Source organism: Salmo salar, chromosome 16 (assembly GCF_965601325.2).
Source record: "Salmo salar chromosome 16, fSalSal1, whole genome shotgun sequence".
Taxonomy (NCBI): Eukaryota; Metazoa; Chordata; class Actinopteri; order Salmoniformes; family Salmonidae; genus Salmo; species Salmo salar.
Window position 1 is genome coordinate 68,604,884 of NC_138306.1, and position 22,617 is coordinate 68,627,500.

The 22,617-nt window shown below is 41.5% G+C and overlaps 1 protein-coding gene across 15 annotated transcripts in view; it reads left to right on the forward strand.

Annotated features, from left to right (window-relative positions):
* Window positions 1–13,099: 13,099 nt before the first annotated feature.
* LOC106574231 (bromodomain adjacent to zinc finger domain protein 2B) overlaps window positions 13,100–22,617 on the forward strand; it is an 81,254-nt gene continuing 71,736 nt past the window's right edge. For 9 of the 15 annotated variants that reach the window (XM_014149942.3, XM_014149940.3, XM_045697626.2 and 6 more), the window contains exon 1: window positions 13,101–13,306. The gene's annotated coding sequence lies outside the window, so the exon portion shown is untranslated. Of the gene's footprint in view, window positions 13,307–13,409; window positions 13,794–22,617 lie in introns of those variants that run through there. The other 6 variants (XM_014149936.3, XM_014149945.3, XM_014149939.3 and 3 more) reach the window with 2 other exon arrangements.

Below are 22,617 nucleotides of genomic sequence, written 5' to 3' on the forward strand. Positions count from 1 at the left end.
TCCTTCACTCACGCTGCCAAACTTACCCTAGTAAAACTGACTATCCTACTGATCCTCGACTTCGGTGATGTCATCTACAAAATAGCTTCCAATACTCTACTCAGCAAACTGGATGCAGTCTACCACAGTGCCATCCGTTTTGTTACCAAATCCCCTTATACCACCCACCACTGCCACCTGTATGCTCTAGTCGGCTGGACCTCGCTACATATTCGTCGCCAGACCCACTGGCTCCAGATCATCTATAAGTCTATGCTAGGTAAAGCTCCGCCTTATCTCAGTTCACTGGTCACGATAACAACACCCACCCGTAGCACACGTTCCAGCAGGTATATCTTACTGATCATCCCCAAAGCCAACACCTCATTTGGCCGCCTTTCCTTCCAGTTCTCTGCTGCCAGTGACTGGAACGAATTGCAAAAATCGCTGAAGTTGGAGACTTTTATTTCCCTCACCAACTTTAAACATCAGCTATCTGAGCAGCTTTACATTGTCTGTCTGTAAATAGCCCACCCAATCTACCTACCTCATCCCCATACTGTTTTTATTTACTTTTCTGCTCTTTTGCACACCAGTATCTCTACTTGCACATCATCATCTGCTCATTTATCACTCCAATGTTAATCTGCTAAATTGTAATTATTCGCTCATATGGCCTATTTATTGCCTACCTCCTCATGCCTTTTGCACACACTGTATATAGACTTTCTTTTTTTCTACTGTGTCATTCACTTGTTTATTGTGTTATTGGCTTGTTTATTGTTTATTCCATGTGTAACTCTGTGTTGTTGTCTGTGTCACACTGCTTTGCTTTATCTTGGCCAGGTCGCAGTTGTAAATGAGAACTTGTTCTCAACTAGCCTACCTGGTTAAATAAAGGTGAAATAAATAAATAAATAAATATGATAATGCACGGCCCCATGTCGCAAAGATTCCTGGAAGCTGAAAAGGTCCAAGTTCTTCCATGGCCTGAAAACTCACAAGACATGTCACCCAATGAGCCTCTTTGGGATGGTCTGGATCGACGTGTACAACAGCGTGTTCCAGTTCTTGCAAATATCGGCAGGGAGCCGAGTGGTTAGAGTGTTGGGCCAGTAGCCGAAAGGTTGCTAGATCAACTCCCTGAGCTGACAAGGTAAAAATGTGTTGTACTGCCCCTGAACAAGGCAGTTAACCCACTGTTTCTAGGCTGTCATTGTAAATAAGAATTTGTTCTTAACTGACTAGCCTAGTTAAATAAATACAAATCCAGCAACTTTGCGCAGCCATTGTAAGTGGAGTGGGACAACTTTCCACAGGCCAGAATCAGTAACTCTTTGTAAAGGAGATGTGTCACACTGCATGAGACAAACGGTGGTCACACCAAATACTGACTGTTTTTCTGTTCCACGCTGACTGTTTTTACTGATCACAGTACCTGTGACCAACGTATGTATATCTGTATTCCCAGTCATGTGAAATCCATAGATAAGGACCTCATGAATTTATTTCAATTGACTTATTTCCTTATGTGAGCTGTAACTCAGTAACATTTTGAAATTGTTGCATGTTGTGTTTATATTTTTGTTCAGTATAAATACAGATGTCACTATTATCTGGTTTAAAACAGTTTTGCGATGGTCAGTAGTCTCAACAGCACACCCTATATCTGAAGATGGCTATTTTCTGTCCTCTTCAGTTCGAACAGAGAGGATGAGAAACCTTATAATATTTTATTATACAGTATATGATATAATAACCTACCTTATATGAACTCTCTTTGGTTCAAACTGTAATATATATAATTCATAATATTTGTCTCAAACCCAGCCGGGTCTGGAAGAAGAAAAAAAACGTCCCAAAAAACAGATATTTATTTTTCAAATTATTTACATCCATCCTCCTCAACTTCACAAGTCTAAAGCAGCCACTGATGATGATGACGATGATGACGATTGTGATGAAGGAGTCTATCTGGATACATACTGAAATAAGTGTTATGATAGTTGCTAATTTACCATTGATGATTCAGGCAGTGATTGCTACTACATCTCATGTCTCCCTAATTGAATAATTGGGTCGGCAGGTAGCCTAGCGGTTAAGTGTCCCTGAGACGGCAAGGTGGACAAATCTGCCGTTATACCCTTGAGCAAGGCGAGTAACCCCCAACAACTGCTCCCTGGTTGCCGATTATGTGGCCCCCAGCACCTCTCTGACTCAGAGGGGTTGGGTTAAATGGGAAACACACATTACGGTTGAATGCATTCAGTTGTGCAACTGATTAGGCATCCCCCTTTCCCTAAATATTACGAAATGTAGGCCTAATGATTAATGTCATCATGATGTACAGCAGGTGATGTACTGTAGTTTAGACCATTATTTTATGCTGACAATCAGAAATTGTTTTGACAACCTAAAAAAAAATTGTAGTAGATGGACTGCTATTGAAATAGAATCCATAAAACGGGTTAGTCTTAGAGGTTCTATGGATTCTATTTCTATGACTACTAGCGCCATCTTTGCCCACAGACACTCATGAGCTGTTCATAGTGATAGACACTAGGGGGCGCATCATCTGGCATTTGAATCCAACCACGTTGTAAAACAGATTGTGCTCTTCTATTATTTGGATGTTACAGGCATGTTTGTTTTGTCACCAAGGTAATTAATGCATTTGCCAACAGCTCTAATGAGCTTTATTTGAGTAATTGTTATAAAAGGTCTTGTAGACCTTCTAATGGAAAGAGGTCAAAGAAAAAATAAATCACAAGGTCAATACAGTACTTTTTTTTTGTCATTTGCATTTTGCACAATATGGTGCAATTAATTTAATGAATTGTTCATTCGAGTAAGCCTCAGAATATTCCATTAATTGTGACAATTTCAGATAATTCTCTCATTCTGAGATCTGTATTATTTTCCACTTAAAATAAATAAATCTCAATGTCAACATTTAATTTTGGATTTAAGAAAGGCCTACAGAGGATAAACCACGATGAGCTAAACAAGCTGGCTTGTGAACTGGAGGGTATGTGAAAGATCATGTTGGAGGTCAGAGGTCAGGTGCTGAATGGAGGAGTGAACACGGTTAACCGTATTGCTCTACAACAGATGCATATGTAGAAGCCAAGGTCAACGAGATGTTCGACCGATACACCCCCATCCACAGAGTGAGACATTGTTATTAACTCCACGGGCCGATGGAATGGCGATCAGATCAGGTGTAAGTACAACACAAGGCTAATAGCGTGAGGTGAAGGAGAGAGTGGTGCCTCAGATTAATGGCTGACAAAAAAGGACACGTGACCTAGTGTCCTGATGAAGCGCAAGGCTCGATGAAATGAGTGGCTTTAGGATGAGTCTCAATTGTATTTCCTCAATTTCTCACATCCTCCCTCTTCGTCTCCTTCTCAAAGCACACAAGGTTCCTCCCCTCTGATCTTTATTATTCCAATACATTTTGAGAAGGAGGCAAGGAGAGAGGACGCAAGGAACTAAGGAAATATGATTGAGATTCACCCCTAGTCTACCGCTGCAGTTGGTCTCAGCCCTTACTCTTCCATTCATCTCATCATGTGCTCTCCTCCCCCGATGTTGCTCATTGGACAACAAAATAACATTCCTTGGAGCCATTTTTCATTCATGTTTACTTTGAAAGGGGAGGAGATTTTTTTAAATTTTTCCATTGGGGGTATCAGCAAGTCTTTCAGCATAGGAATCTTTTAGTTTATAGGCATGTAGGCAAAAAAATATAATGTGAAGCAATGTTACATGAAACTTGATCCACAATGCTTCAGAGCTACTGAGCTGTCACTCTCAATTTCTACCTCATCGAAGAGGGTAGTAGTCTAATAGCAGGCCAAATGTCGACTTTTCAACCAAGAGAGATAACGAGAAGGGTATAGGGCTACATTTATGTTGCTTTGTCAGTTCTAATCCTGCATAATCAATCAACCTTGTACAACCAATGGCCAAAGTCTCACCAGACAAATGTGGTGATGAGCTGTTAGTTCGGTGCAAACCGCAACAAACTGTTACTGAGCTACAGAATGGTGCGCTATAGAAACACAAGCTATATTATCAGTCTTAACGAGTGCTTGAGAGCCCTTAGACACAGACTAGCTCCAAGAATGTCTGGACTTCTCCAGCGGTGTAATCACACAGGAATGCCCAGAGACATTTCTGCTTTTCCTCCACCACAGCCTTTCTTTCCCACGGCTGCTCCAGGCCTTGAGAATCTCTTGGCCCTCTACTCTCACTGACTCTGTTCCTGGAGGGACACACATGAATATGTCACAAAGGGATACTTTATTAGAGAAGAGCAGTACCCGACCTCAGTGTGAACGGGGATCACAAAGGGTTTGAATATGCCTCAAGTCCGAATCACCTGAACTCGAAACATTAGCCCTGATGATGGATCCAAATAGGACATGTTGTTTCAATGTTGTTATAACGTTAGGGACCTTTTAATTGGAAGGAATTACATAGAGAGGGATTTATTGAGAATCAATGACTTTATACTCCATTGAAAATAATCTACACATTTTTAAAATACAAATTAAAACCAAGAGAAACCCTATGGGATGAGATATCTTGTTGTCAAATGAATCCTTCGAGATGGCAAGTCATTACAATTACAAAGACAATACACTTAAAGCACTAATAAAGAAGACCGCTGTAAGGTTGAAGTAAAGCCACCCTGACAGCTAGGGGAGGTCTTTTCATTTCAGCTTTCATTAGAAGGTTTTAATAAATCAAGCAGTCAATCACACTGCATTACATGGAATCATAAGAAACCTTTGTCCGAGCTCAGAGGCCTTGAAAACAGTTAAATCCCTAGACATTTTTTTCCATCTTTATTCTCCCCAAACACATAGTGCCAGATGTCATCTACTTTAGCCTACATGGGCTGTCCCAGTCCCTGCCTCTCCCTCTCTCAGTCCTTCTCCCCTGTCTCATCCCTGCTGCTCTTTGTTCAGATGAGCTCTGTCTGAGAGGAGCACACACACAAACACGCACACGCACACGCCCACAGGAGTGATGATGTCACCGTTGTGATCATTACTGTAGTGTGGGTGGTGGCGGTGGCCTATTTTTGACCAGGCAGGCGTCATGGAGGGCAGTCCAAACGTCTGCCTCAATGCTGCTGCCTCGAGGAGCAGTGACCTGCCACCATTAATTAATGCACATACGGTGATACACCACCATTAGCATAACACAAGACTAAAGAAGCTCTGACACACAAGACCGTGGTCTGGGTCTGACACGGACGGTGAAGAGAGATTCTTTTTCCCGTTGTTTTTAACAAAAGCCTACAGTTGAAAAGAGGTGTGAGTAAATGCTATCTAATTTCAGCAGTTAGAAACTCGTCCTTCAGCAAAACATCAATGAAAAATAGGCTATAGGATATTTTTGGTCTGATACAAAGCTTTGAATATCACACATTTCTCTGGGTTTACTCTTTCTATGAAGGACAATATTACAGTGGAGGAGACGGAACGGCCATCTGACTAAGAGGTGAACTCCCACATGCCTTCAGGGATCAGCCAACTGGGAAAACATGATAGAGAAGAGACTGTAGAAATGTGTGGTAATATCCAGACAAAAGGGGAGCTGTGAAACATGAGAACGTGAGGCTTGTTTTCGGTTGGAGATTAATGTTTCTCTCTCTTCTCCAAGGCTATTTCCTTCCATGTCTGGTGTCATTCATATGGACACATCCTGTAAGCAAAGGACAATGTTCCCACAGTCTATTCTGCCTCTCTGCTGATGAGTTTTCGTACTGTGTACGTCCAGAGAAATTTCTACATAGAGTAGAAGTTGAATCATGCACAGGAGACTGAATACTATCTAGGTTACAGAAAAGAATGTGAATAAAGTGTATATGTTTGAAATGAGGTGAAGTGAGCTGTGTGTGAGAAATTAATAGACTCTCTAAGATGCATTAGAATAGTGGTATAATCAACCTTGAAAACTAGCACGAAAAGTCACAACAAAACCCTACTAGATCACAGTTTTATCTTGATTCTGAAATCCATGCCATGAAATGCCACATTTCATCCTCTTGAACACATTGTATAAAAGAGGGGCATGATAGGAATAAAAACCTTAACCTGCAGAGGACTATTATGAGTTGTTGAAAAACAGGAATAAAATAAATACAGCTTTGGTGAAGCAGTGTTCTAGTACAAAGAGAGAGAGGAGAGGCAAGAATGGGATGGAGGAAGGGAGAGAGAGAGAGAGGGGGGGGGGTAGTGCAATTTTGCAAGGGTGCCAGTTTTGACAGAGATATTTCTGAAGACTATATGGGTTTACAATATCCAGTGATTTAATGTTTAAAAAAATCCATTAGGGGTATGTTGGCCAAACAATATCTTAAATTCCCCCTAAAGGCACTATCAAATGAAATTAGCTTTACCGACGTTGGCGAGCACTAAAGCTGAAAGCGAATCTCCCCGAAAATTGATCTGCTGTTCAAGGTTGTGTTTCTAACCCTCCCATGACAAACAACTATCTTATTTCTAGAGAAACAGAATATTGCAGGGTCTTCTTTTCTTGATAGATTTTATTTCAGTGAATCTCTCAGAGGATTCAATCCATATTTCACCAAATGTTTTCTCCATATCAACCCTGCCAATGCTTTTCTTCCTCCGTTAGATAATTCACCCCTTTCTTCAGATAAAGTCACATACAACATCAGCATTTAAAAAGTCATTATACCTGGCCAAAGACTGTAAAAACCGTAGAGAAGTAAACATACTGTCTCTGTAATTCCTGTCAGATGCAGTATGTTTGCCTTTCTCCATAATGAGTACCTGCCATGTAGACAAGAGGATATGACGTAGACAGGTTGTGGAATTAGTGTCCTGTTAGTATGAGTGGATTATGTTATCTCTCTAGCTGAACGCATGGTCAACCTAATGACAGATAAGGCTCCCTGTCCTCAAACATTCCCCAAACAAACAGCGTCTATTTTTACCTCTGTCCTGCGCTTGCCTAAGGTTAACACAGAGTACATCCGAAATGGCACCCTTTTCCATAAATAGTGCATTACATTTGATAAGAGCCCCTGTCTCTGATTGAAAGTGCACTGCATAGGGAATAGACGGCATGGGCCCTGGTCAATAAAGGGAGTAGGGTGCCATTTCGGATGCAACCTTTGTCAGTTTTGAGTGCTTTTAGCAAACGGGAAACTGCTGACATCCAGTGGTATGTTTGCACACACATTTGGCCGGGTGAAGATGTGTTTTTATTTGATTCCTCGCCATTTTGCTGCTTCGCTGAGGTGATGGTGACATTTTGCCGTGATCTCATTCTCTCTGTGAGGTGATGCATCATTCTGAGGCCATGACTTGTTTCTTTACTTTCCTAGCACTAATGACTCTGCTTTCCCACAAAGGAAGCAGCAGCTCACCGTGTGTGTGTGTGTGTGTGTGTGTGTGTGTGTGTGTGTGTGTGTGTGTGTGTGTGTGTGTGTGTGTGTGTGTGTGTGTGTGTGTGTGTGTGTGTGTGTGTGTGTGTGTGTGTGTGTGGTGTGCATCTCTGTCACCGTGTCACTCTCTCTCTCCCTCTCTTTCCCTCTCTCCCTCTCTCCCTGTACGACAGCGTATGAGAGTGTGTCTAAATAATGAGACATTCTTTACTAGGCTGTTATCCTGACGATTGTAAATGATTTCTCTCGACGGGATTACACCATGAACCGATTACAGCCTTATTCAATCAAACCTGGAAATCTGGAAAAACTCACATTCTGCCTGTGCCAAGAGGAAACATGTTTGAATGGATACAGATTAGTTTATGTTTGTTTTACACAGAAAACATTGTTTTATTGAGCAACATGAATCCAAGTGTTTTTGACTTGTATCTGTGAATCCCTGTTACGTTGTTACAATGTTGTGAATAAGACCCTAAGAGGCTTTCTATCTACAGTATATTGTACCTGACCTTACTCCTTCTCTTCTCTCTCCTATGAGTGACAGACGGCGTGATGGACGACTGAAAGACGACTGCGGTGCCAAAAATGCTCAAGACACAAAGGCATCTCATCTCTAACATCCTCTGACCCGCCTACTGTAGCCGGCCTTGTGCCCGGGTCAAGGGTTAATGCATTCTTCACTGTCACAATGAATTCCCATGAGCCACTTGTGGTAGTGTGGACTAGCATTGCTGCCTGCAGCTCCCAGTGTTCAAAAGTGGAGTGGTGTGCTTCACTGGCTCTGGCTACCATTACATTATTGCAAACCCCTCTTAGCCAGTGGTTGGAAGACACTGATCAATAGCTCTGTTTTCATCTCGCTTAATTGCAGAATTTCATGACAGTGAAAGCATAGGTCTAAGCCAAGGCATTGCCTGCAGCACAACACTAAGCTATGATGGTTGAGGGTTGAGCTTCGATGAATTTTCAAATCGTGTTTGTATGTTAATGCATTCATTAGATATTTGAAATGCAAATGTAGATCTTAAAACTGAATAACGTATGTAAACACCTTGTCAGACATAACTAATGTGTTATTATGTTCTTTATTGGTCCCTTGGTGTTACAACAGTGCAGTTCAATTCATTGACTTTCTTAATCATTACATTTCGGCATCAAACCAGTGCTAGGCTTACTGAAGATGTAGGCTATTGGAGGAATGTTACAAACAAGACAGAAATCAGCACGATAGAGCTAATAGCTTTATGGCTTCTGCAAATTGATTTAATACAGTAGATTAAAAGCACCACTAGTGTAGTACTGATGGCGGATTTAAATGAAAGGAGTACAAGGTATCAACTGTGCTTGTCTGTATTGAAATAACACAATATAAAGAGACTATTCTCTTAATTTCAGTTAGTGGCTATTTATTCATTCAGTGCCTGTATGTGGGGCATAACAAGAGGACCTTAATTCAATTATGTCGAAAGACAACCTTAGGGCCAGTTTTTCAGTTAGAGAAAGAGCGAGAACCTTATTTTCAGCTCTCACAGAAAATGTGTGTCGTTGAAATTAAACTCCTCTGTGTTGCGGGAAGGTTTCTGTGTTTAATGGGAACCGGGCGGGAGTGAGTGGGGTTTAGTGTAAGCTACAGAGGAGATGAATCTGTATTCCCTGAATGTGTCTCAGGCTAAAATCAATAAATGCAATGCAAGCACAGCTCCCCGCTCCCCTCTCTCCTGATGGGTGTCCCTGTCTTTCCTTGGACTAATAGAACAATAATAATGAAATCCAAATCCCCACATTATAATTTGTTTTGCATCAGTCTCAGGAGAGATCTTCTTTAGCAGTTTATTTTAGTGGCTCATTATACTTTCTAATCAAGACATAGACAGACAGCCTGTTTGCCCTTCCCCCTCCCTCCCCTCTCTACCCTGAAGTGTGCTTGCTCGCATTGCAGTCATTGTGCTGGCACTTATTATGTTACAAGTGACCGAGGTGCGGACAATGTTCTCAGTGCGTGCAAAGAGGCCCAGCCAGGCTACCCGGGCAGCTAAAGAGTGCTTCTTCTTTTAATGATGCAACTCAGAGGTGCACATCCACCCCTCTCCCTCCCATCCCTCCACCACACACTACCACCACCACTAGCACCCCACGTACCCACCCCCCTGTGCTCTCTTTAATGAAGATTCTCCAATGCAATTAAGATTCCCTGCGTCTTGCTGCTACAGTATGAAAAAACACAGCCACTGTCATTTCTCATGTCTTGTCAGTCCCTGGCTGCTGATGACGATGCGGGGGAGGGATAATTCACCCGTTGCTACTGGCCACAGCACTGTGTGTGTGAGGAGCAACCAACCCCCATCTCAACAGGTAATGGAGAGGAGGGGGAGAAGGAAAATCAATGGCCAAAGAGCATGGAGAAGGAGCTTATAAAATGGCTTTTCGTTTCAATAGCTGAATAAGGGCATTCTGTGGTCATCCTCTAAATTCAGCTAGGGGGGACTGCCCATGGACCTTCACATTTCTTTTAACTGTGTTCATTGCCATGTGCTTGGTGCCTGTCCTTGATTGTAGATAGGTTTGCCTTTAGAGACAGATTATTATCACCAATGATTTGTATTTAGGTGATTGCAAAAGTAATTTCCAGTGTTTACATAATGCTATAATAATGTATCCTAGTTACCACCTAACTACAACTCCTTTTAATGAATGCTATTTTCATTCTAACATTAAAAATCATACACAATATTATTGCTCCCTTGTGATACATAGATATTGCCTTAAGTGACACAAAGGAAGCACTCTATTCTATTCTCATTTCCTCATTTCATCCTCTGAGTGGTTAACATTTCCATGGTGAGAGGGTGCCCTTACAACAACAACAAAAAAACACATGAAAAAAATCACATGGGGGAGAAAACACGTGCATTTAATCATTTTCATTTCCAAATTTTTCCATCTTGAATCCCCCCTCTCGACTTCAAAAGTTTCGCTTGATATTAATGGCACAAAAGTAACTCACTCACTAGAGGATTGCATCATATAATAACACTATTAATCATCTAAAGGGGGGTAGGTAGCCTAGTGGTTAGAGCGTTGGACCAGTAACTGAAAGGTTGCTTGATCGAATCCCTGAGCTGACAAGGTAAAAATCTGTCATTCTGCCCCTGAACAAGGCAGTTAACCCACTGTTCCTGGGCTGTCATTGTAAATAAGAATTTGTTATTAACTGACTTGCCTAGTTAAATATATATTTTAAATATATATATTTAAAAAATACTAAAGGTGTTTAAAGTGGCAATCCTTAATTGAAACATTAACAAAGTGTTTTCCCCGCCACAGTTTCAGTAAAAACCTGAGTGATGGGGCTGGAGAAATGCAACCACTCTCAAATCTGTAGACTATGCTATGGATGCAAGGACTGACCATCCATGATTTCAAAATGATAGTTTTAACCATGTTTTTTGGCTATAGAGTGGTGGTTTAAATATACTTTGATTACAAACATCGGAGTAAAACAAGATTATATTTTGGATTCTGATGGGGTGGGACAGTTGAACTAAGCTGATGAGGCAAAATACATCACATTATTCAAGAATCAATGGATACATATCATTAATTTGTAAGTCCAAAAATGGATGTAGCAACTAAGGAATGCCCCTCCAACACAAAGTGACCTTCATACAGCAGAACTATGTCGCCATTTAAACGTGACCCATTAACCTGTCCGAAAATGTTTTATTCTGTCCACTGTTCCGCGAATGCCCTGCAAAATCATTCTCTTATCCCACATTTGGGCTTTTTAGATGTGGTCACCCTAATTCCACCGGTGTAAACATTGCTACTGCAACATCGCTACTGCAATATCTTTTCACATGTGAAGAGAATAACATTATTTCAACCCCACATGTGAACTTGCAATTCCACATGTTAAAGTAAGATTTTCACATGTGGAATTTTCTTGCATGTGAAACTATACATTTGATTTTCACTTTCACATGTAGAATTGCAAGTTCACATGTGAGAAACAATGACATGCGAAAATCGAATTTGCAGTTTTATATGTGAAAAATGTTCATGTGAAAATCTCACTTTCACATGTGGAATTTCAAGTTCACGTGAGAAACAATCACATGTGGATGCAAATGTGATTTTAACATATGAATGTTTTTCACGTGTGAAAATGCAATTCCACATGTGGAAATGCAATTTCACATGTGAAAGTGAGATTTTCAAAATGAGTTTTCTTACATGTGAACCTGCAAATTAGATTTTTAAATGTGATTGAATTTCACATGTAAACTTGCAATTCCACATGTGGAGGTGAGATTTTCACGTGAATGTTTTTCACATAGAACTGCATTGGCAATTTTCACATGTGCACGTTTTTAACAAGTGAAACCGCAAATGTCACATGAAACTGCAACTCACCTGTGAGGTGAAAACATGTTATTCTCCTCACATGTGAAAAGGTGGTGTTAACATATGAAGTCTACATTTTATACATGTGAAAATATGGTTTCACATGTGAAATTTAAGCTCAACATGTGAAAACAGCAAAAAGAATTAGGGGTGGGGCAAGGGCATGTAAACAGAGCAGAGCAGTTGTACCCATTCTATCTTTAACCACCCCTCCCCTTGTTGTTTTCCAGTTCAATGAAATAATCTGGCTGCCTGCACCCCGTCTGACTGACTAAAACCCTTGTCTGGGTCACAGGGCCCATGCTCAGCCTGTTGCTTGTTATGTGTTCAGAGACAGAGGTATAGAGCGTACAATTAGGCACACAGATGGCTGTTGTGTCTTTGCCATGCAATGGTATTGATCTTCTCCTTAGGAAAAGATCTGTGTATTTCTCCCCTGGATTTTCTGTTTTGCAAGTGCATTCTATTTGAAAACCAAAAGGCAACATTTGCACAAGTACCTCCCACTTATTCTAGTTGTAAATCATTGGAAGTGGCATAAAGGGGAAACTTTGATCACATTTAAGATGATCATATGAGGGTTCATCTGTCACTATAAACCTAAACAGATTATGGAAAAACACATAAAGATTTGGGCAGCAGTATCACCGTTTATCCTGTCCAAGGATGAGGAAAGACAGAATGTGAGAGTTAATATTAAATATGAACAACACTTGAGCATCACATGTACTGTCACAAATTATGACCAAACACATTTTGAGCATTCATTTCAATCCCACACATGCATGCGTTTTAAAACAGTAATGCACAGTTTAAAAAAAAAATGGTATTATTATAGCATTTCCATAGACAACATGTTTATGTTCATAATAAATAATATATTTCCCCGATACTTGGAATCTAGCCCATGGAACATGCACTGAAATTAATCATTCTAAATTTGAGAAGTTTCAGTCATTCCATACATTATTTGCATGACGCAGGTCATCTATTAATAATATCAATGATTATGAATAATCAATTATGTAACTTTTCAAAAACAAATAAACAAACAAAACAAGCCAATACGATTCCTCATCCTTGAATCAGTTCAATAGATGCTTTTGTTCGTCCCATTAGCACATGGTATAGCCCTAATCATAGTTCAACTGTCTAAACGTAGTGTACTATTGTTTTCCTAATTAAAACAAACATTGATCTCTATTAATGTCAAATACAAGTTTTCTTTTGTGGCAGCTTGTAAGCTGACGTCACTTTGGTTCCTTGAAGTGGAGCTGAATAAACCTTGAGAAGAGTCTCCTTCAATCTGCTGTTAGTAACTAACACACACACTCACTCACACCGAGACTCAATTACTGCCCAATTCCTTTCTTTATCATCTGTTACCGGCCTCTTTCAAAACGAAATCGAAAAGAGGCTAGAAGGCTACACGAAGTATTACTTGAAACAAAATCCCGTTGGAAATAAGTATTAGTGTCGAAACTAAAGGTAAGTGTCCTCTTATTTCAAGGTGAGGGTAAAGAAGACGTTATGTTATATCATAGAACATGCGATGTAGCTGGCTTGATTTGTTTCGCGAGGCGAGCTGTAGTTTCTTTGCTTACTGCGTGTGTCCCTCAATCGTCAACTGCAGATTGATAGAAACTTATCAAATAGATACAATGTTATTCTAAGCAATCGGCATGTGCGCCTTTACTGCATGGTAAAATAATAGACTACACCAAAGTAGTTTTCTAGATTAAACGGAGTGTTTTGTCGTTGCTCAGATCAAGCTAGTTGTGACCTGATAGTCGGAATCGTCTTTGTGTCCTCTCTCGTGCGGTTTAATTGAACTGTTCTATTTTTTTTTTTTAAATAAAAACTGTTTTATTTAGTTCAGGAAAACTTTTTGGAATATGTTTTTACCCACTGTTGTATATAAGTTGGCTAGTATTTTTTGTGCACATTTAAAGGAACGATGTGGGAGTCAATGAAGGTAGGGAGCACAAGCTACCTTTGGTCTATTTAGCTGTCCGTTTACAGACAGGGCAAAATCCGAGCCAGCTAATAGCTCTTCAATGCGAAAATAAAATAATTAGTAAGCATAAACATAAATACTTGATTTAACTATATAACAGATTGTGTTATGGTTTGCCAGGTAAAATTCCATATCTTATTAGTAAAATTAGTTTGATGTTTTTGTCGAGTTTCAGGCTCTTTTTACAACTGGCTAACGCTATCTTTGTTGCTTCCTCAAACAAGAAGCAGCTGCTGCCTGGCCGAGTTGTTGAAATGTATCCCTTTGTGTATATTACAATATCCTCCATTTTTCTACCCTTCCAAACAACAAGCCTTTCGCCATCTTGGTTGATTTAAATTCCCTAAGCACCCCACGCTCGAAGGAAACGTATCCATGTTTTACATAGAGAAAGTTTAAACTACACTCGGGAAAGAAATGTAGACGATGACGTCATGTGAAGTTTAAGAAAAATGTAGCCAACATTAGCCTATGATTGGAAGGAGGAACAATTTGGTGTTACGTTTGAAGAGTGGGATTCAGCTACAAATGTTACAGTGACATTTATGCAGTGTTGCAATAATCGGATCCATGTTTTTGAACGCGCAAAATACACAAACGGTGTGTTTTAATAAGTAGTGGCAGGTGGAGATGGCATGTAAAACTTGCCTTTTTAAACTAGATTTTTTTTCTCACTGAACTTGGTTAGGTATTTTCTACATGCACGTTTTCTAGTTTATCAATTACACTTTGATACAGATGTTATTTGTCACAACACTGTTATTCAATAACACGAATAGCACATATTGTGTGTTTTAAACGTTCAACCGCTGGATTTAGGCAATATGTTACCCAGGCTAATCATAATCGATTAGAATAAACATGCTATATCAGAATTATGTTATGACACAGTGTATCATCATGTTTTGTTATTGCATTAAAAAAATATATATTGTTGAATGGACTAATAGCCAAGTAGCCTAATACGTTTAGACATTGATCAACAGCTATGGATGCTTACACAAATGTCAACTTTTAATTAGTCAAGCAAAGTATTATTTGTATTTTTCCCTTTCCCCTCTTTTTTCATTTGCTTACTCCCCTTTGCAATGTGGGAGTCGTTGACACTTGTTTACAAATAAAAGGCAAAGATAGTGTGCCTAGGCATATCTACCGGTAATAACACAATGTTCACCTTAGGTGACTATAGGTCTGGGCCTAATTGTCACGCCATAAGTGATATGCGCTATTGAACAGCATGTAGCCTAGTCGTTATCCACAGTCTCGTCATTGTAAAGCTAATGTCTGAGAAGATGGCAGAGGTGTGACAGAGACAGTAGGTAGTGATGACAGTAGGCTGGTTTGAGTTTTTTATTACCATGTTATAACATATAACATGGTTCATTTGTGTGTTTTGTTGATGTTATAGCGGAGGAAAGATTTCAAACATAGGCAACCCAAAGTAGCAAAACTGTCTAGTTTATCATTGAAGAATCTTCTGTCACACTAGAGATTATACTCTCATCACCAGTTGTTCTGGTGAGCATCCATCCACCATATCCCTGTGTGATAGTCTTTAAAATGGACCTTGGTTGTTGTCTCACAAGCATTTGTTGTAAAAGAACAACAACAATGATGCTTTGTGATAGGGAATCTAATCGTTTCACCTCCCACCCTCTTTGTTTGGATATTTACTGCTGCAAAGCTAAAGTGCATAGGAGCAGATGCTTAGCCAAACATCCTTGCTGAGGGAGGCGCGATGCCTTTTTCCTTCTGGGAATGGCTCCTCTCCTCTCCCTGTGCTGATGCATGGACATGACAGCTGCTTGATTTCATGGAGCTGCTAAGAAGCCATTAGTGGTATCAGTGAATTGAAACGGAACAGTCTCTCCCATTTTTCCACTGCTATTACAAACGTCTATTGTTAGCTTCTTTTGTGTGTGTGTGTGTGTGTGCTGCAGCTGAACACACACAGCAGAACAGGGCAGAGGAGCACTAATATACTTGTGTTGCTGTGTGTTTCCCCATAATGCGAGTGAGAGAGAACAAATCTGTCAGGGCTTGTTTGTGATGTTGGTTTGAAATGGAAGCAAACTGTGCTACCTCAAGCACACTCAAATCAGGGATGTTTCCATGCCTGGCCAAGAGAAGTAAAAAAAAAAAATACTGTAGTGCTCTCTCTCTCTCTCTCTCTCTCTCTCTCTCCTTGCCTCCCCCCCCCCCCCTCTCTCTCTCTCTCTCTCTCTCTCTCTCTCTCTCCATGCCTCCCCTCTCTCTCTCTCTCTCTCTCTCTCTCTCTCTCTCTCTCTCTCCCCCTTTGCCTCCCCTCTCTCTCTCTCTCTCTCTCTCTCTCTCCACTTCGGCTCCCCTCTCTCCCTCTTTTCCACCCCACAGAATGTTGTTTTCTTTGCCAGGAGATAAAAAGGACTTCCGCTTGACTTGAACATTCAGGAATTAAAGATAGACATGTTTAAGCCCTATTTGCATGTCTACCCAACGCTGCACCAAACGGTTGCTATTGACTAAGCTGATTAGGAGAAATTAGGTTTAGGAGCCCCTGTGTCTGGGGGTGCTGAAACTGACAAAACTTGGACAGCTTTTCTACAGACAATCCCATATGCACACAAGTCTATTCTGTCTAATCCTGTACTATTGAAATTAGGGCTAATAATGTTAGAGGAACGTGCCTGCTTTGGTGTCCATCATTTTTTGGTCTTTTTGAAATGAGGTGAGGATGGTTATCCAGTCAACAATCAAGCAGTTTGTCGCGATCTACGCTGCCACCCTTTGAATTGATCTTAAACGCAATGCCCACATGGCGTGCACTGAATTTGTGCACTGAATTTGATTAGCATGCTATATTCCTATACTGCACCTCCTTGTGCTAGTTTCAATGTTTCCCTTCATTGTTTGTGAGACACTGTAATGAAGCATTTATTACTGTAACCCTAGAAACGAAGGCCTACATTGTTTGTTTCTGGCATTGATTTCCATGTTTATGTTGTTTTGTATGGCCTACACAGAGATTGATTAGCTTCTGTAAACAGATCTTATGTGTGGTAAGGGAACAAACAGTCTGTGAAATCTCTGTACTGTAGTAGGTTTGTTTTGTGTTATGTGAAATTAATCAACCAGAGCCTAATTACCTAAACCTGGAATTTCACCGAGTCATCCATCCCAGTGTTTACTTCAAGCTCTCTCTCTCTCTCTCTCTCTCTCTCTCTCTCTCTCTCTCTCTCTCTCTCTCTCTCTCTCTCTCTCTCACACACACCAATCTTCTCAGAAGTCAAGTACTAACTTTTATAAAGATGCGTGGTGAAATTGATGGCCCTTTAGGGATGCAGGAATTGGCTTAAAATCCGAAATGTTTAATTAGGCTGCTGCTGATTATTATTGTTGGCTATTAAACCTTTGTTACTGTGCACAATGATTGTCAAGTCTGAAAATGTTACTTGCAGCAAGTGTAGCGAATACTCATTAGCACAACTGTTGACAGAACATAACATAAGTTAATGACAGTATGACAAGTTTGTTAGTGCTCCTATGATCTACTTCACCTTCGCTTTGCTATTCTAGTCACACTGTACATTAAGTTGACATAAAGTAGCGACATGCATTTTTACATAGCCTAGCCTACATTATAGCACACTCATCCATTTTACAAACATGGTGGTAGTATGCAAGATGAATGTCAGCAATATGCAAGAACATACTATGGGCATCTATGGTGGCCTGGTTCAGTTTGTGACATGAACTGAAAGTAACTGTGTCAAGGGGAGCATTACTGGTACAAGCAGATGCCAGTTTTACAGCAATCTGGCTTGTTTAACACGTACAAATAAACCATGTGTTATTGATGTCTTCATAGACTCCAAAAATAGTAGCATAAATGCCTTTTGTACAACCAGGTCACGCCAAGTTCACTTTGTTTCTGAAATCCCAAAGACACGGAGGCCATGTTTGGGAGAAAAGGAGGCGATTAGCTGCTAAGGTCTTTGTTTTGTCCGTTCACTGGGCTTCTCCCTATTTATCATTCAATGTGAGAATTTCCTTGATGAAACTCAAAGTTATTTTTTCATGGTCTGTCTGTCTGTCAGGATGCTTGTTGTTCCACTGGCAAGGTGAAGAGGTTGATTTCTCCCTCAAGTAACGCCTCATTTTCAAAGTCCTTGAGCTCGGCAGAAAGTCTGTAAAGGAGTAGGCTAGCCTGTCTGTCTGTCGATTCATTTTTCCTGCCAGTTTTCTCAAAACAATCACAAAGGGAAAACCAGGCCTATTGACTTGGTTTGTGAGGGTGTTTGAGGCAGAGACAAAAAACTGTCTTTAATTTCAGCTGTAGGCTATTGCTTACAGTATTGGGACTTACAGTTCCCTTCCTTCTGTCCCGAATGAGCACACTTCAATCTAAGATGCTGATAGCCTGATGAGAACTCAGAGCATCGGTTAGGCTAACTGATGGAGGAACTAAGCCAAAATTAGGCTACAGAAGACTATCCTTTTTTTCCAAAACAATATGGTTCCATTCATAGCCTAGTAGTAGCTTAGCTAGGCCTACTGCTTAACGTCAGCCGCTCTGTCTTTTCTGTAGCCATGCTAAACGTGTATGGCTTGATACCCTATGACAAAAGAGTCGGATAAACCACAGCTCTGCTCAACACAAGTCCTTCAGAGTGGGTCCAAGGTTGATGCTTTTGAATGACATCATCTGAAGGAGGGTATATCCTAAGCTATGCGTAAGGAGCAATCCACTATTAGAAAGGGCTTGTTTTTAGTGGTCTTCACCAGCGAGCCATCCATTTCTTTTTGCCCTCCGGGAGATTGTCATATTGCCTGTGCGTGCCGTGGCTGGAATGCTCCAGTGATTGAGTCCCTGCCTACTGTGATAATCGGGACGGTATTGGAAATACCAATCGTAGTATAGCTTAGCCTAGGCCTGTTTGGTTGGCTTATCACCCTTTTACATTCTCTACCAAAATAGTGTGCAGCCTGCATGCTCTATTCACGTAGCTGCAGTATCTCTCACATGCTGGGAATTCTGAAGTGTTGTTGGCATTGCGGATAGAAATATCTTTGGATGTGGGAATGGGAATTGTGTAAGGTTTTATATTGTGGTGGTGCCGGGGATGGTCAGTGTTGTTCATCATACTAGGACAGCTGGTTGCAGGATTGAGGAGGATGGAGTAGACCCTGGGTGGCTGTTAAAAGAAAACACAAACACCACACACACACACACACACACACAGGCACACACACACACACAGGCACACACACACACTCTGAGGTTGCGCTTCAACAACCAACCTTTTATTTATTGATCGTCCAGCATTTAAAATCTGGTCACTGCTGCCACAAAGGCTTTTCATTTTAGCTGTGCTGGCAGACTGCTGCAACCTAGCCAGAATTTTAAATATTTAATTTTAACTGAGCGCCATAAGAACTGACAAGGATGTGGAGGGATGGGGGAAAGAAGAACTCTGTTCAGCAATGAAATAGCCTAATTTTGTGTTGGTCAGCAGTAACCATACAGTGTAAGGTCTTCTTTGTAAACCGTCCTGCTTGCATTTGTCCGAGTAGGGCAGGAGTAAAGAGAAGAGGCCTCAGGCCTAGGCTATATTCATGCAGCAGACAGTTGCAGGACATTTGCTTATATCTGTTGTATTTTACTAGAGCTGATCCACAGATAATATGCTTAAACTTCAGGGGTGTACTTAGTGACTCAGTCTTCGCACGTTCATCCAAATAATTCCAGCATCCGAACAGTGCACTGTGCCCCCGCCAACTTTCCTTCGATTCACAAGTGGATGAAACTATTTCACTGGAGAAGGCATCTGAGCGAGTGAAACAGCGCCCCTCTGTCTTACTATATGTAGCCCATGTATCTGATGCTGTCTGGCTAAAAAGAGTATCACATGCCATACTCTTTGGCCAGACAGCATCAGCGGCTCAAGCGGAGGAATTAAAAAAAAAAAAAACGTTTATTTTTATTATGCACAGTTCATGAGGCCCCTTGATGATGATGATGATGATGTGAAGCCTGTAGCAATTGCCTCTTCTGCCTAATGGCAAGTCCACCAGTGTTAAACTTTAAAAGACTCTGTTTGATACGGTCTTTTACTCATCTAGTAAAATGTAGCCTACAATATAGATTAGGCCTTTGCATGTCATGGTGATTTCAGCTTGACTCAGCCTACCTTGTAACAGAGCTGCTGCCTAAACATTCCCCTGATTGGATTAGTCATTATTGGACCCGGAGCTAACTGGCTGTTTTTAGAACTAGACGTCAGAACAGGAACTTCACCTCGGGAAGAGGGGGATTCAAGTAATCCACACTGGCATGACTAGCACAGACGCACTGTGGAGTTATTCCTGGGAATGGACGGATTCTATCTGTTCATTTGATGTTCTACAATCTGTTCTCCATCAGGATTCGTCCCGTCTTTTCCCGTACGTGTGTGCTGTGCAATAACTAAAAGACACTTAGCCTACAAGCAGTAAAAAGCAGGGAAACCACATGTAACAAGTCATTCATTAAAGGCCTGTGAGAAGGAAATGGAAAGTTGAAAATGTGCCACCATTTTCTCTCAGACCTCATTCTCTTCCACAGACAGCCTAGACACATGCTGTGGTGATCTCTCCTCTAGTCTCAATGTGGCGGGAGTTGAAACAGAGAAACCGTTCCTCCGTCACTCCTCTCCCCCTCGTCTACCCCAGAGTGGCTGTTGTTGTTCACGGCCGCCATGAAAGGCTAGCTGCCTGCCTTGTGGCATTGTCCCTTTCTCTAAACGATGACACTGAGAGACAGCTGTAACGCGAGACGCCTCTACCCAAGCAGGCGCTCGGAGAGCGGACGGGGAGACGCCTTTATCTCAGGCTGGGGGGCACTGACCTCTACTAGCTCTCAGGGCTGCATGGGAGCAGTGTCTGGAGTTAGTATCCACCCTCTACTAACTGAAACTCTTAGACTACATAATAACATCCGTGGATTGGGTTGCAGGGTAGTCGGCTTCGTGGGCCTTGGTGGTATTGGTGTTTTGTGGTTGTTGTGTTGTGGTTTGAACTAGTGTGTGCTTGTGTGGCAAGGTTGTATTTGTTTGTGCGGGTATACTTGTGCGGGTGTGCTTGTGTTTGTCTGTGTGTGTGTCTTATGTTTGTTCAAAGATGGAAACATACACACATCCCTCTGGCCTCCAGGCTACGGTGGTTAAATCCTCTGTGAGAGCTCCCGCATGTAACCCAAATATTTAGAGCTAATTTAAGTATGGACCAGAAGCGGAAACAACATCTCTGTGTGTGTGTGTGTGTGTGTGTGTGTGTGTGTGTGTGTGTGTGTGTGTGTGTGTGTGTGTGTGTGTGTGTAATCTCAACACAGGGAGAGAAATGAAAGCACTCAATCACTCACCTGTCAGAGCTCTTCACTCCCGCCAAGCATACACGCATGCACACAACCACACACACACACACACATCTCCCTCAGGGCTTGACAGGATTGGGCCTTTTATTGACTCCCTGATTGAGACAGGCGATTCATTTAATGGAAACTTTAGCCACCGAAACACAGTAATGCAGGAATCAAGACAGATGGACATCTCCCATCTTTCCCCCCGTGCTTTATATTAGGTTGAATGTTAGCTTGTAGATTAACTTTGGTGATCATCTTGTATTTCAAACTATCTCTTGTATGGAATACCATGTTGAGGCTGAGCTAGGCTAACAGGGAGAGTACAGAGGGAGGATTTATTCCAGGGTATGATGTGTTGGTCGGATTGTTGGTCGACCCAGAGCCGGCCGGGCAGGAGAGAGAGATGGCGGTGGGTGGGAGAGGCGTGACAGCTGCGTTGGCGGCTGCTGTGAGTGACCTTCACGCGTCGTCTTGGTAGATTGTCAAGGCTGTTGGGATGACACTAAGCCATGGAGCTCTGCTCTGCCGGAGCGGCTGTGTCCTCTCATTCACTCACTCAGACAGACAGTGGTGCGCTCTGGGTACAAGTTGCCCATATGCACTTCTTTCTCTAAATCGTAACTGTAACCAATAAGGGGGGGTTCCAAGCTCACCTTAGATCAGTGTCTACTCCAGAGACAACTTCATCCTACTTCATCCTAATTCTTATGGTTAATTTATGTAGCCAAGTTCAATTTTCTAGCCTGTATGAATGAAGTCCCACAGTAGTGAACGTGGGCTGTGTTCAGTCTGATGACACACAGTCACATCAGTGTGTCTTAAAGGCTCAGTGCAGTCAACAGTTTCATATATATTTCTAGTGGCGCAGCGGTCTGAGGCACTGCATCTCAGTGCAAGAGACATCACTACAGTCCCTGGTTCAGATCCAGGCTGTATCACATCCGGCTGTGATTGGGAGTCCCATAGGGAGGTGCACAATTGGCCAGGGTAGGCCGTCATTGTAAATAAGAATTTGTTCTTAACTGACTTGCCTAGTTAAATAAAGTCCTAGCAAAATTCTTGCTTGAGAAAATGCTCTTTGCTAAGAAGCTATTGTTGTTTATTTTTGACCATTTTAATTTAAAACAATCACTGTAAGTTACTTAATTGTTACCCAGAAATGATTTGATATTGAGATAAAAACGATTGCATTGGACCTTTAAGCTGAGGCCAGAGGCAGGTCCGTCCAATTAGCCGGTGAATGATAGCCCCATAGGCTAAGTGGAGGGAGACGGAGAGAGGCTACCCTCAGATTCATCATGATGCTACTGTAGGAATTGGCTCCTAGCCATATTGGGAGTAGCGTTACCAGGGCTGAATCATAAATGGCACACACATACAGTACCATCACGCTCACACATACCC